The following is a 14,454-nucleotide window of genomic DNA, read 5'->3' on the forward strand; positions in this document are numbered from 1 at the left end:
AGGGTCTCTTCATTTTATGTCCTTGCTACTCAAAATGTGATTGACAGATCAGTGCCACTGGCATTACCTGGATGCTTGTAAGAAATGCAAAACCCTAGGTCCAACATACACCTATGAAATCAGAACTTGCATTATTAGCACTATCCCCAAATTATTCTTATGGGCATTAAAGATTAAGAAGCACCGATTTCTTAAAAAAAAAAAAAATGGTCATGAAGAACCTAGGGGCAAGACGGGAATAAAAATGCAGACCTACTAGAGAATGGACTTGAGGACACGGGGAGGGGGAAGGGTAAGCTGGGACGAATTGAGAGAGTGGTAGTGTATATATGGACATATATACACTACCAAATGTAAAATAGATAGCTAGTGGGAAGCAGTCGCATAGCACAGGGAGATCAGCTCGGTGCTTTGTGACCAGCTAGAAGGGTGGGAGAGGGAGGGTGGGAGGGAGGGAGATGCAAGAGAGAAGAGATATGGGGACATATGTATATGTATAACTGATTCACTTTGTTATAAAGCAGAAACTAACACACCATTGTAAAGTAATTATACTCCAATAAAAATGTTAAAAAAAAAAAAGAAGCACCGATTACGTGCAGTTTATCCTAGGTTTACCATGGTTCCTGGCTTTTTCAAAACTTCCTAGTTTATACAGCTTATCGCAGACAAATAGAAGATTGATGCTCATTATGACATTCAACCGATAAGCAGATGAAAGCCTGCAATTACTGATTTGGGCATATCTATCCTAGAAGAATAGTAGAACCTTCCCTAATTTTCTGACATCCTTCTTTCCTTGTTTCTCCACCTCCTTCAATCATTCTTTGAGAGAAGAGGGCTGGTTAAAACTTTCACTTATTCACAAATGTGAAAATATTTTGAGTGCTCCTCATTAGGATTCTTATATTGTAAGGAATAAAGTACTACTCAAGTTAGCAACAAAGAAGGGCAGCTTAGGAACACATCTGGAATGGATTAAGTAGTAGGCTCTCAGATATCTAAGTACATGCTCTGTAATAGATTTGGTCCTCATGGAGGTGCTTCTGAACTCTATGTCCTTTAAAAATCTCAGGGGCAGGAGTTTGGGGGTCTTCTCCTAGTGATTTACCACTAATGATGTTTAGCTACCCAATCTCATCTCTCCCCATCACTAAAGTTACCCTTGTCTGTTCCTCTGTTATTTCCTCTTTTGACTGGAAAGTACTTTTTTCCTTATCCCGTTCAAGTTCTAAAGACTGAGAGTATAATTGGCTAATCTCATGAAATCAAGGGGTCCACCTGGGCAGATCTCTAGGTAGCATATTACTATATGAAAACATTTCCTGAGTCAAATGTCTAGTTCTGGTTCCATTCTCCATGGCTCGGGGTATAGAATTGTTTCTTCCATAAGTAAACTTTGAATTTCTGCAGAAATTTGAGAAGGCCAGTTTCCCTTAGAAAGGGGTATGAATGGGCAGCTCTGTTAAGCAGGTCTAGAGAAAAAAGGAAAGAAATAAGTTAACTTTTCCCAACTCAGGGGTGAAGAGCTTGCTAGCTTGTTATATACTCAGTAGATGTGACTAATTGCTACATTCTGCATTCTTCTGCAAATCATGGTATCATGGTAAGAGATAAAACAAGGAGCCCATTGGCTCATTGACTTAATTTTTTAAGCAGATATTTATTGAGCATCTACTACTGGTCAGATATTCTATAACCTGAGAGTTGCAGAGATGCATAGAATATAGCTGATGTCTTCAGGATGGTTACGATTTATTGGTCACAACTATATAAGGAAATGCTCCCAAAATTCATGTCAGCTAAAAACATAAGTGGATAGCCCACGGGCCAAAGATGTGGCTTTTGTGTATATTCTCCTCTTGCTCAATTTCTCTCAGAATTTATTTGTGGGAAACTAAAATTAATTTGCTGCTAAGATCATCGTCTTCACTTATCCAAGCAATATGGAAAGAAGTCAGAATGAGTAAACCTAGCTTATAGCTGAATGACTTTTTTGAAAAATTGAAGGACTAAGAGTTGAACTACAATTACCTGGTACTATTGTAGGGTCTGTCATAAGTGCTAAGTCTAGGACATTGTGTTATCTTCGGGCAAGGAGGGGACATAATAAATTTTAAAATGAGGGCACCGTGTTCTGTCAGATCTCTGGAAGTGTCCAATCTATGCACTGTTTGAAGCATGGTTTTATCTGTAATTAATACTGGACTATCTTATCCTGACAAAGTCAGAAGACAACTATAATGCAGCAAATTGAGAGAGATAAAATATGGGATTGTTGGTGTACATCATGGAACTCAACTCTTACCTTGCTCAAAGAACCAGCTCTCAAAGTGTTATCACACACTCATGGTAGTAGTTCTCTGTTTCTAAGTAGAGTGACTTAGATGGGGCTGTTCTACTCATTCAAAATCTATTTTCTAGCACAGCTAGAACTTGGTGAAGGTTGAACTACAGTGAATATTAAAGATTATTATGCTGATTATACCCTTATTCTCAGATTATTATGCTGCATACATTTTCAGAGAAGGTATTAAAAGCACTCTAAAAAAAAGAGCAAGTGGGAGAACTGGGTAACAGGTGGGAGGAAATGTCTAGAAAGATCTTTTCTAAGATTCTCCTAGGTGTCCTCTATCTTGGAGGAGAACTGAGCATATACTAGATATACAGCAAGGAGTTGTTCTTATTTTTGCTTTCTCTTTCATCCAGTTGATTAGGAACAATTACCAGCACAGAACATGCTCCATGGAGCTCTGGAGAGAACATAAGGAAAGCACTAGAGTCAGCTCTTGACTTCTTTTTCTGAACATTGGAATTGTCATTCTTTTTTTTTTTCTCTCTTCTATCTGGTGGGTGGCTTTGTAAGGAAGAATTTTGGGCCTCATTGGCACCTCAGCAGTGATGAGAAATTTATGTACTCAACAGCTAGTTTTTAGTTTGTTCTTCCTTTCAAAGAAATCTTATGCAATATTTCTACTGCTATATCAGCAGTAGCTGGCATATCTGTAGCAAATTCGCTCAACATGCTTACCACTTTCTGGGTCCAATACAAATGGCAATCCATTTTGGCAGATGGACCCAGAAAATGAAAGCTTCTTTGGGAAATAGACTTAATAGAACTAATTTAGATCTCGTGGAGGAAACTGGAGCAAAAGCCACTGGTACAAAATAAATATTTTGTTTGGTTTGTTTTCATCAGGTAGGTTACTTTGATCCACACTTGTTCAGGATGTTTCTCTTTTAAATGAATAGTCCTTGAACCTTTATTGTTTATGTTACTCTAAATATTATATATCATGAAATATAAAAACAATTAAACATAAACTTCCAAAATGGTCGCCAAACTAGCAGTGGATTTTAGAAGTGGCAAGGGGTAAGAGTGGGAGACTTTTGCAACTGTTCAGAATCTCCTTTAGGCCCTCGAATGTCCCTCATAGACATACAATCTTACTGTTAAAACAGTAGAATCACAATTCCTCTGCTCTCTGTCTTGATCAGATTGCCACCTACGATCACTACAAACTAGAAATTTTGCAAGTACCACTGTTGGTCTTCCATCAGCATTAGCTGGAACTCTATTAAGAGTCAACTGTCATAAATATGTTCCTGATAGTTTGCTATCCTTAGCTCTCTTGCTCAGGACAAAAGAAAAAAATAATAAGATCTCTGAAAAGTTCCTGTAGTTCAGAGACTTGGTCAAAGATGTTTCTCTCTGGTTTTTTTTTTTTTTTTTTTATGTCTGCTCTTAACAATTTTTTTTTTTTGGCTATTTTTTTAAATTAATTAATTAATTAATTAATTTATTTATTTATTTTTGGCTGTGTTGGTTCTTCGCTTCTGTGTGAGGGCTTTCTCCAGTTGTGGCAAGCGGGGGCCACTCTTCATTGCGGTGCACGGGCCTCTCACTGTCGTGGCCTCTCGTTGTGGAGCACAGGCTCCAGACGCGCAGGCTCAGTAGTTGTGGCGCATGGGCTTAGTTGCTCTGCAGCATGTGGGATCTTCCCAGACCAGGGCTCGAACCCGTGTCCCCTGCATTGGCAGGCAGATTCTCAACCACTGCGCCACCAGGGAAGCCCCTTTCTCTGTTTTTTTAACCATGATGTTTCTCTCTGTTTTTTTTTAGCCAAATATGAGAAAAGTAATCATCAGTAGCCAGAAGAATCTCCAGATTCAGGGATGTTGTTACAATCGGGTCAGTTAAGCCTTCTTTCAGCTCATTCCACGTCGCAAAGCTGTCATTAGACCTATGCTTTCTTTGGAGCAGGTACGTTCAAATACCACCAGGTTGCAAGCCTGGGGCTGCAAAAGGTAAACTAGTGTCAGTGAGCGTATCATGTTGCAGAAGCATCATAATAATTGTATAGACAGCAAAGGATTGCATTTCACTACCATGCAGCATCCAATACATAAGGCAAATGCAAACAAGCTATTGTCACCTACCAGGATTGGGAACCCGAGAGTCAAAACTCCTAAGCTGTTCATTACAAGCTTAAATGAGCCCGTTAGACTTACATTAGACTTAAGAGAAAAGAGAAAATAGTGCTACTGAATTGTCAGGGATGTAAAATTTCCTAATGTAAGAGAAAGATCACCACAAATTCAAAAGCTGAGCCTTACTGTATTATTTCTATCTTATTTTCAATTTGGAAAATTCATAAGGCCAATATGGGTATTGCTTTCATGAACTTGTTAAAAGAGATGACAGAAGAAATATCTTAGCATCATTTCCATATTTGTCTTTTTTTTCCTACCTGGTAGGAGTACTGCTGAGACAAAATGGGATTTGGGAGAAACTTGTTTGTTTCTGGTGTATCTGGTGCTGATCAAAAAGAATCAAACAGAAAAGAAATCCATGGTAAAATTTTGAAACCTGATTTTTATCAGAAGTTTATTTTGATTTTATTATGTTTGATGCTAGTGAGGGATTAGACAGACATGAAAGGTTTTGAGTATAGATTTTTAGAACTGAGTGATGAGCAAAACTGACAATTCATATTCTTATCAAATCCTTTCGAGTCTTACAAAATAGAAGTTTTCTTGAATTTTCTGACATCTTCACATCTCACCCTGCCCCAAACTTGGAGGCTCTGTGAAACAGAAAATTTGAAAAATACTAGCAAGAAAAACTTTTCAGCAGCAGACCTGTTTAGGAAAAAAAAAAAAAAAAAGTCTTATTTAGTTGAGGTTGAAGGCTCTCTTTAATATAAGGTTGTTGACTCCACAAGGGTATTTGACCCAAAAGCTAACTATCATAAATAAGGAACTGAAGCAGAACGTAAATTACAATGCTGAGACAGAGTTTTTCTTTGCTAGTTTCAGGTCAAAATACAAACCCCAATCAAGAGAAAGTTATCTATGTTGTCTGGGAACTGGTTGAATTTTTGCACAGCCAGGTGATCCCAGGAAATCTTCTAGATGATTACTTTTAGTTTATAAAAACATTATAAAGCAAAGGAACAACTAAATAATCTTTATGTCTTCTGCACATGGGTCATGGCAGTCTTCTAAGCTCTTTTGACTTTCTTTGGCAGAATGAAACCTTTTCAGTTCAAGGATGCTTTCTTCTTCATCATGTCATCATGTGGCTATCATTACCACTATTATGACTACCACAATTATGAGCTCCGTTAGGCAGTGGAAGCATGAAAGACCTCCACCTCATTAGGCAGGGTAAGTTATCAGAGTTAATCAACAACTGATGCCTGTGGTTTGTTCCTATTCCTATTGCATCAGCTCCACAGATGCCACATGATTCAGGAAGATAGCTTCCGATTCAGAGAGCTCCAAGGATATTATGGCTTCCGGGAATGGGGCAAGCACTCTCTCATGAAATTCTATGCTCCTTCTCGAACGCACTCCATCTCTTCCAGATACGATCTCAGAAAACAACTGAACAGTACGTGAGTTGGAATCATGAGGCAAATAGTGGAGGAAATTATATGTAGTAACCAACGGGATTGTTTCTTGTACTGTACCGTCTGGTAGGAGACTATAGCTTTAACCGTATTCTCAATGCTAAGAACAGATCTAAAGGGTGTTAACACCACTGATGTTAAGTTTCTGACCTACCTTTCGAAAGCATTACGCTAGTTAGAGCACTATTTGGAACACTACGGGAGAGACGTATGAGGAAAGAAGGCTGAAGGGGTACTGGCTTTAATTTTAATTTCTTCTGAATTAGATTGCATTCTAAAATCCCAAGTGTACACATTAGTCTACAAAGAGGCAAATAATTATGAAAGTGCTCCAGTCACCACTGTGTATGGCCAGACTGCTTGCTAGAAGCAAGGATAGGCGACAGTGCAGAGTGGCAAGAACATTTTGTCCTGCATTAAGCCCTGCTTCTCTCAGAGGCTGTGTGTCAGACGCCTGGTACCCTGGTTCTTTGAGCGGGTGAGCCAATTAGCACATTTCCTAGTCTGGAACTGTGGTTGCTGTGTATGTGATCTGCATACTGATTCAGCTGGGATTTGACCTTGTGGGAGGAGAAAAACAAGAATCCCAGGTGAGAGAGAACATTGGCCTAGATTTTCCTATCTCCTCTCCCCTGTTCTTTATTGCCAAGCATACCCACCTAGTAGTTTTTTCTGGCTAATTCAGAGACTGGAAAGCAGTCTATTTCAGTTGAAAATTTAGACCAATGTATAGGATAAAAAGTATTAAAAATCATAATTTTTACTTCCTCTGCAAATGTCAAATATGAAAAGAAGGTAGCTCCTTGTAATAGTGACACTCTTGGCCCACATGAGGGCAGTACTAGGTAGTCAAAAGCCTCCAGGAGCTTCCAGGGTATGCGAAGAATCTGGCAGGAGAAGAACTTTGAATGTATAAAGCAGAATCAGGTTAGTTTTTCATAAGTACAAGATTCCTTAAAGCCAATCATTATACTGTTCTAAATGTTCCTGCTGAAGGAATTAGGAAGGAAGGATGTCTACCAAATTTCCGGCTGCTGCATAATCACTTGCCAGGAGATGTTAGAGAAAGTTTTGACTGATTATTCCATTTAACACTACTTTTAACAATACACAATATGAGACAAACAGAACATTTCTTATCACATTATCAAATGCTATTCTATATTTGCTTGGAACGGTAAAGGTATTGATATATCTTAGGTATAGATTTTAAGTTTCTTATTGTCTGATATGATTAGTTGTTTTTTGATAAATTTTCAAATAAAGAATTTCTAGGGAAGATGGAAATGTAAGTGTACATTCATTGCTAGTGGAATTTAACCAGTATATTTAGTGCATGGAGGTTATTGGTGGTTTAATGATATTGAACAAGTCTCCTTCAGATAGGTCTCTTTAAGTTAAACAGTTACATAAACAAACATTGGTGTAATTATGCATTCATTTGATCTGAAGAGTTTTCAGTGTTGGGAGAGGAAATCTTTTCTACCAAGACCCTTGGGATACATGATTTTGGTTATCTGTTAGGCACACTTTAGAAATTTAAGCAAAGAAACACTTTTTAGATGGTGATGTCCCATTCCAACCTCCAGAAAGCAAACTTGGAATTAGCTGATGAGCTCCTGATCATGTTAGGTCATGTGAAAGCAGTGGCAAATGACTATACCAGCCTGGGGCACAGCATTATGATGCAAGCTAGACAACTTGCCAGAGAGGACTCAACAGGCTCCCCTGGTGATAGTTTGCACTGACCAGAAGCGAAGAATATCTGCCTTTGATGTCATTAACACTGACTCTTGAAGTCCTTCTCCCTCTCTGAACTTCCTTATTTTCCTTTCCTAGTCTCTGATCTTTGGGACAAAATTAAACACTGAATTCTCTCCATCTTCTTCCTTAACTTTATCTCCCATTCTGCTGATACACATACCAGAACATTCATTTGCACCGATGGAAATTGTTTATCCCTGAGGGGATCATTTGGTACGTAAATGGCTATGGATCCTGTGCTGGAGCAATAAGATTACTGGAGAAAATTCAGTGTTTGCCTTTACATTCGTTTTCAAAATCTCAGTACAAAGGTTATTTCTCCTATCAAATGGCTACTTAGAATAAGGTATATTAAGATGCACATCTTTTTGCTTGCTTTAAAATGGTACCTTGGGGGCTTCCCTAGTGGCACAGTGTTTGGGAATCTGCCTGCCAATGCAGGGGACACGGGTTCGAGCCCTGGTCTGGGAGGATCCCACATGCCGCGGAGCAACTGGGCCTGTGAGCCACAACTACTGAGCCTGCGCGTCTGGAGCCTGTGCTCCGCAACAGGAGAGGCCGCGACAGTGAGAGGCCCGCGCACCGGGATGAGGAGCGGCCCCCACTTGCCACAACTAGAGGAAGCCCTCGCATAGAAACGAAGACCCAACACAGCCATGAATAAATAAAATAAAAAAACAAATATTTAAAAAAAAAAAAAAAGGTACCTTAGAGTAGCATGATGGGAACTGTCTTCCTGTTCCATGAATGTTTTAAACATGGGAGAAAGTATCTGCTTTGCCTCAGTCTGGGATTTGACAAATACAATTTCTCTGATTGATTTTTCTATTCTAGTTCATAAAATGACTAAAATGGCTATGAATTTGAACCTTGCCATACATTACCTTAGCGTCATCTGGCAAGTTGTGATAAGCCAGTGTTATGTAACAATGGCTGGGCCTACCCTAACCCTTCTGGAAGTCAGTACACAAGCTCCATTAACACTTAAGCACTATTATACAATCGCTTTGCCTGTGTGGCTATACTATTTTAATGAGCATACAGGGAAGTGGATTGCATAGAAGATGTAGTGATAAACAACAGATTAATCTTCTTAATAACTTGGGACTTTGGCTTGCTGGATTTTAATTTTCCCCTCTTCTAAAATACTAAGTAGAATCTATAACATGGTAAAATGGTTTCCTATAGGTTTTGGGGTAGAGAAGATAGGATTAAGTTTAACCTATCTCTATTCACTTGTCAGGTCCCTTAGGGCACCCACATTAAAGCACGGTCTCCTTTGTGCTTTCCGCTCTGGCAGCACCAGACCTCTTCCAACCCCACTTACTTCCTCTTCCTAGTTCTAACTTGATCATTAGCAAGAGAGAGGAATGAATAAAAAGAGAAAGACAAAAAGTAATTAATTCACTGAAGTGCAGCTGCAAATGAATTTTTGAAATAAATTATTAATTTTCTCTTTAATATTTCTGCATTGATACTGCTCTGTATCTGGGGATTGGGAGCGACAAGCTCGTTGCTTCACAGCAACAGTGCCCTGGGTAGAGACAGCAGCACCTCACAGTAACTAGAGGGTCTGTGCTAACATGATATTTCTCCCGTTCATCAGCACCATGCTTTTTAGCCAGCAGCATTTTAAACACGCGTGGGTTTTAACGTCTACGGTAGGTAGAGCAGGCATGAAGGATGGGAACAGTTGCAATAAAAGAGGTCGAATGCCTTATCCTCTGTATCTTCTGGTGTCAGCTTCCTAAAATACTGAAACCAAGACAAAAGCTTAACATGTATGATGATTCTTGAGGAAAAAGGTGGCAGCACAAATCTGAAATCTTTTTGCTTATGTAGGAGGGAGAAAAAAAATGCTGGATTGTGAAGGGGACGTTAGAGTAGGGAGGTCTGGGTGTCAAAGGCACGGAAAAGAGCTACAACTCTTTGTACTCCTGACCAAGCCTGGGCAGCGATCTGGGAGCGGTGGGAGGGAAACAGCACAGGACTACCTCCACCGAACTCCACATCTTCAGTCGGCTCTAAACCCAGATTACAGAATGCACCTTTTATCACTCCCTTTGCTCAAATCAAATGTTATCAGGAAATCTGCTTTTCTTGACCTCTGCGGGCATGTGGATGGAATGTAAACCTAAGCATTATATGGAAAAACTATTTTTAGTAACAGAAAGCAACAGTACTGCTTCTGTGTTCAAAGATGTTGGCTCCAAATGGCAGAGGAATGATTGTTTCCACTTAAAGTGATTGATATGTCTACACACACTTGAGAGATAGAATTTCGTTACCTATTCTTTCTGTGGGGACTGACTGAATACAGTTTCAAAGGAAATAGGGAGCACATTTGTATAACAGAGTACCATTTTCTTCCGTGAAATGGAGAAAAAAAACAAAACAAAAACCCAATATATAAAGGGAGAAATTGTGGATGTTAAATAAAGAAAATTAAGATATTGAAAGAGTGAAGAAATTACTACTACAGAAGAATATTCAATACATACAGTAATTAGGCTTTTAGCTTTCTGTTCAATGACAGTGAAATATTTCTATTGGTTCACTTGCAAAAGTATTTATTTTAAATTACCTATAATGATTAAGCACAGAAAAAAATAAGGATTACAAAAGGCAACCTAACAAAATTCAATTTATTCCATAATAATACTTAAGAATTAATGCTTTCATTTTGTGTGGATTTGAAGACTTGGAAACTCAAGTTTCCCAATACCTTGCAGACAATTTCAGAAGAGAAAATTAAGAAATCCAAACTCTAATTTGGGGTCAAACATAGGGGAAAACAACTTAATGAGCTCCTAAAAATGTAATGTTCTTTTATAAAATGAGAAATCCTTCTGCAACATAAAAATCTGTTTTCTCTCAAATATTTTTCTCTAATGCTGTTTGATTACCTCCTAAAGCCATTATTTCCAGCAGAGTCACAGAAATCCTCAGCTGTGTAGGCGGTCCCAGTAAATTTAGCAGCCAAGCCACATTTTGACATGTTAAGAATAGGCGTACATAAATCTTCTCCAGCTTCTGCTGAGAAGATTAAATCTTTCTTTTCAAGAATTTGCTAAATTTCTGGAAATGCTGTAATATAACAAATGACTTGTAGACAAGCCTGAAGAAAGAGTAGAAGATAATGGAATCCCTTTGTTCAAGAACCAAAGCAGAAGCTAAGGGAAAGTTCTGGACATTCCACTTTAGCTAGCAGAAAAGAGAGAGGGGCTGGGGCAAATGAAATCAATCTGCTTGCAGTAGCTCTTGGACATGAGCAGGGGCCTGTCAAAACCTCCAAAGAAGTCCCTCTGTTGTTAAGAGGGGTTTCTGTTTTCAGGACCAATTTCTTTAGAACAGAGATGTCATAAATAAGGTTTCAATTAAAAGAGACCCTCAAGAATCTGAATTTCATTGTTCTTCCTTACACATAGTCAAGGGGGAGGATCCAGGATCATTAATTCTGTCTCCCAAATCTACTTCAAATATATTTCTTAACCTTCCTCTGAATTGGAAGGGCTCATTTTATTGAGCAATACATAGAGAAGGCTTTATCTACTTAATATGTGTCTCTGTCAGTTTGGGATACTTAAGAAAGTGCCATAGACTGGTGGCTTATTACCAACAGAATTATATTTTTCTCAGTGCTGGAGGCTGACAGTCTGAGATTAGGGTGCCAACATGATAGGGCTCTGATAAGAGCCTTCTTCTGATGTGCACACTTCTCATTGTATCCTCACAGGGTGGAAAGAGGCTAGAGAGCTCTCCAGGGTCTCTTTTATTAGGGCACTAATCCCATTCATGAGGGTTCCACCCTCATGACCAAATCACCTCCCAAAGGCCCCACCTCCTAGTACCATCCCACTGAAGGTTAGAATTTTAACATATGAATTTTGAGAGGACAGAAACATTCAGTCCATAACAATGTGAGTATGAGAAACCTAGACTGTCTAGCATAAGCAAATGAGGAATTTATTGACAGAATACTGGGCAGATAAGAGAACTGAAGAGGGCTTCCCTGGTGGTGCAGTGGTTAAGAATCTGCCTGCCAATGCAGGCGACACAGGTTCGAGCCCTGGTGCGGGAAGATTCCACATGCCGTGTAGCAACTAAGCCCATGCGCCACAACTACTGAGCCTGTGCTCTAGAGCCCGTGAGCCACAGCTGCTGAGCCCGCATGTCACAACTACTGAAGTCTGTGCACCTAGAGCCCGTGCTCCATAACAGGAGAAGCCACCGCAATGAGAAGCTTGAGCACCACAACGAAGAGTAGCCCTTGCTTGCCGCAGCTAGAGAAAGCCCATGGGCAGCAACGAAGACCCAATGCAGGCAAAAATAAAATAAATAAATAAATTTATTTAAAAAAAAAAAGAGAACTGAAGAGAGGGACTGAATGGGCTCTGGGAAAGTGGGATCCAAAGTTGCCCCAATATAGCCAAAACAAGGCATTCTCACTGGGGTTTGCAATAGGGATGACTCTGCATCAACTGTTTTCAAAGCATGTGTCACTCCTCTCTGATACTTCTAAATGCCAAGGAAATATAGTCTAACTGGCTTAACATGACTCATGGGCTCACTCACCAGCTGAGGATGAAGCTGGAGAGGGCATAGCCATCAGGACCACGTGGAATGGTGAAGGCATAGTTCTCTGAAAGAAAAAAAGACTACTGTTACCAAAAGAAGAAGGTGGGGATCTTGAACAGCAAGAAATGGACATATAAGAAAAGAGAAATAATGCCACTAGAAAGCAAGCTTAACCTCCCAGTCAGATCATTCTGGTTTAAAAAGCTGATCTTTATCTCTCTTATTAGCACTTGCTCCTCTCCCCTGTATCGTACTTTTCCTAAAATAAGTAAATTTGCCCTTATAACTCACAGAAATTTGACTTATATTCTATTTGATGGGACAGTAGAGAAGAAAGAGTCTGGGAAAGAGTAGGAATGCTCTAGCAGGTACATACTGGCCCCAGATATTATGTGAAATCATATCAACTAGACAGATCCAAACACATTAGACACATATGTCTGTCTAGATTAGACAGAGCTCCATACCCACTGAAAGACCCCAAAGCCACATGGCTATCCTTCTCTCGTACCTTTGAGTATATATCTGCTGATTCTACCTTAAGAGGTAGAGTCTTGCTGTTTTAGATGATTCTGTTACCAGGATGTCTATTTAACTGCAATCTATTGGCACTACTCTGTTAAAAGTCCCCTGAAGTGTGGTTATGTTGTGACCCTCAGCATCTACAGTTTCAAGATTAGTTTCTCAGGACATCACTTTGGACAATAAATGTTTTTTCCCCTCTCCAGCAACCTCCAACCCCACATGCCAAGACTGACTCATAAAAAAAGGACCTACAACCTGAAGAATTGGTTCTTGAGAAAATACATTTTCACCTAGGGAAAAATATATATCTCAGTTCCACCAGTCTCTGAGCTCCTTATTTATCTGTATATCCCTGGAGCACCTAATGTGTGTTTAGTGTGTTCACTGAATAAATAACTGAAGAATTGAGTTAGTATATAAATAAACATTTACATGTGTTTGGCTATGAACTAAATCCCATCCAGAAATGTTTAGAGCAGAAATCTTAGAGATTATCTCATGAAACCCAACCACTTATTATAAGCTTAGACATAGAGGCCTAGAAAAGGAAAATGACTTATCCAAGTGCTAAATCTAATAAATGGTAGGACAGAAAACTAAAGTGAGATGTTCTGACTTTAAATTCAATACTTTTGCCACTGTAACATCCAGGTAATTCACAGTAATTTCTTAAAGTGTGGCATCTCTCAGGTATATGGGTTTTTAAATAGATACCCCTGTAGACTAAAAGAAGGGTTAGATTTAAAAGAATAGTGTTAGAATAATAAAGAGGCAGACTTTGAGACTGAAGTTTGGGACAGAGACTGCCTAATTATAATCTTAGCCCTGTAAATGGTCAGTACAAGATACTCTATTCGTATAGAAGGGGCGAGCTCTTCACTACCTTCTCAATCTATCCATAATCTTCACTGTTCAGTCACCGGACTAGGGACACCTGACTCAGGGGGATATTTCCTTGGGATGCCATGATAACCAGAACCTCTATTTATTGACAAGCTTGAGTGATTTTTAAGGGAAGGGGGTGGCCTTCCTGCAGCTTTTGTCTCAGATTTTTGCCCCACTCAGAGAAGAGGTCTCCTGCCTGTGCCTCAGTTGTGAGAAGGAATGCATGGAGACCAGAGAACCACTCCAGCAACAACCTCTGAAGTGTCATGGATCACCTTCACAATGGGGTGGTATCTTAAGCTCTGTACCTGCCCCCCCCCCACCATAATTAAAGTGTCTCTTCTGGCCCCATCGCATTTAACCTGTTAAAGACTCTTTAATTTAGGTTATATGCTGATGACTCACAATTATCTATTTCAGGACTAGACCTCATTTTTGAGTTCCGGACCCATATATAATATATCCTAATAGACTTCTCTAACTGAACATCTCATAGACATGTCAAGTTTAATCCATCTAAAATGGAATTCATGATCAAACCTACTTTTTATATCCTGTTCCCAAGCCAGAAATCTGAGCTTCATCCTAAAATCCTCCTTGTACTTTTCAACGACATCCAATTTGTTAAGTCTCATTGATGCCAATGGTTTGAGGAATTGGTTTCAGTGGTCAGTCTCTTTTGTCTGACTATAGAGCAGTTTTCTCAGAGTGTGGGTATTGGCATGATTAAGACAAAAAACTATTCTGAAAAGAGATCTGGTGAAAAGTAACTCTAGCTCTGAAAAAT

Source organism: Balaenoptera acutorostrata, chromosome 3 (genome assembly GCF_949987535.1).
Source record: "Balaenoptera acutorostrata chromosome 3, mBalAcu1.1, whole genome shotgun sequence".
Classification (NCBI taxonomy): Eukaryota; Metazoa; Chordata; class Mammalia; order Artiodactyla; family Balaenopteridae; genus Balaenoptera; species Balaenoptera acutorostrata.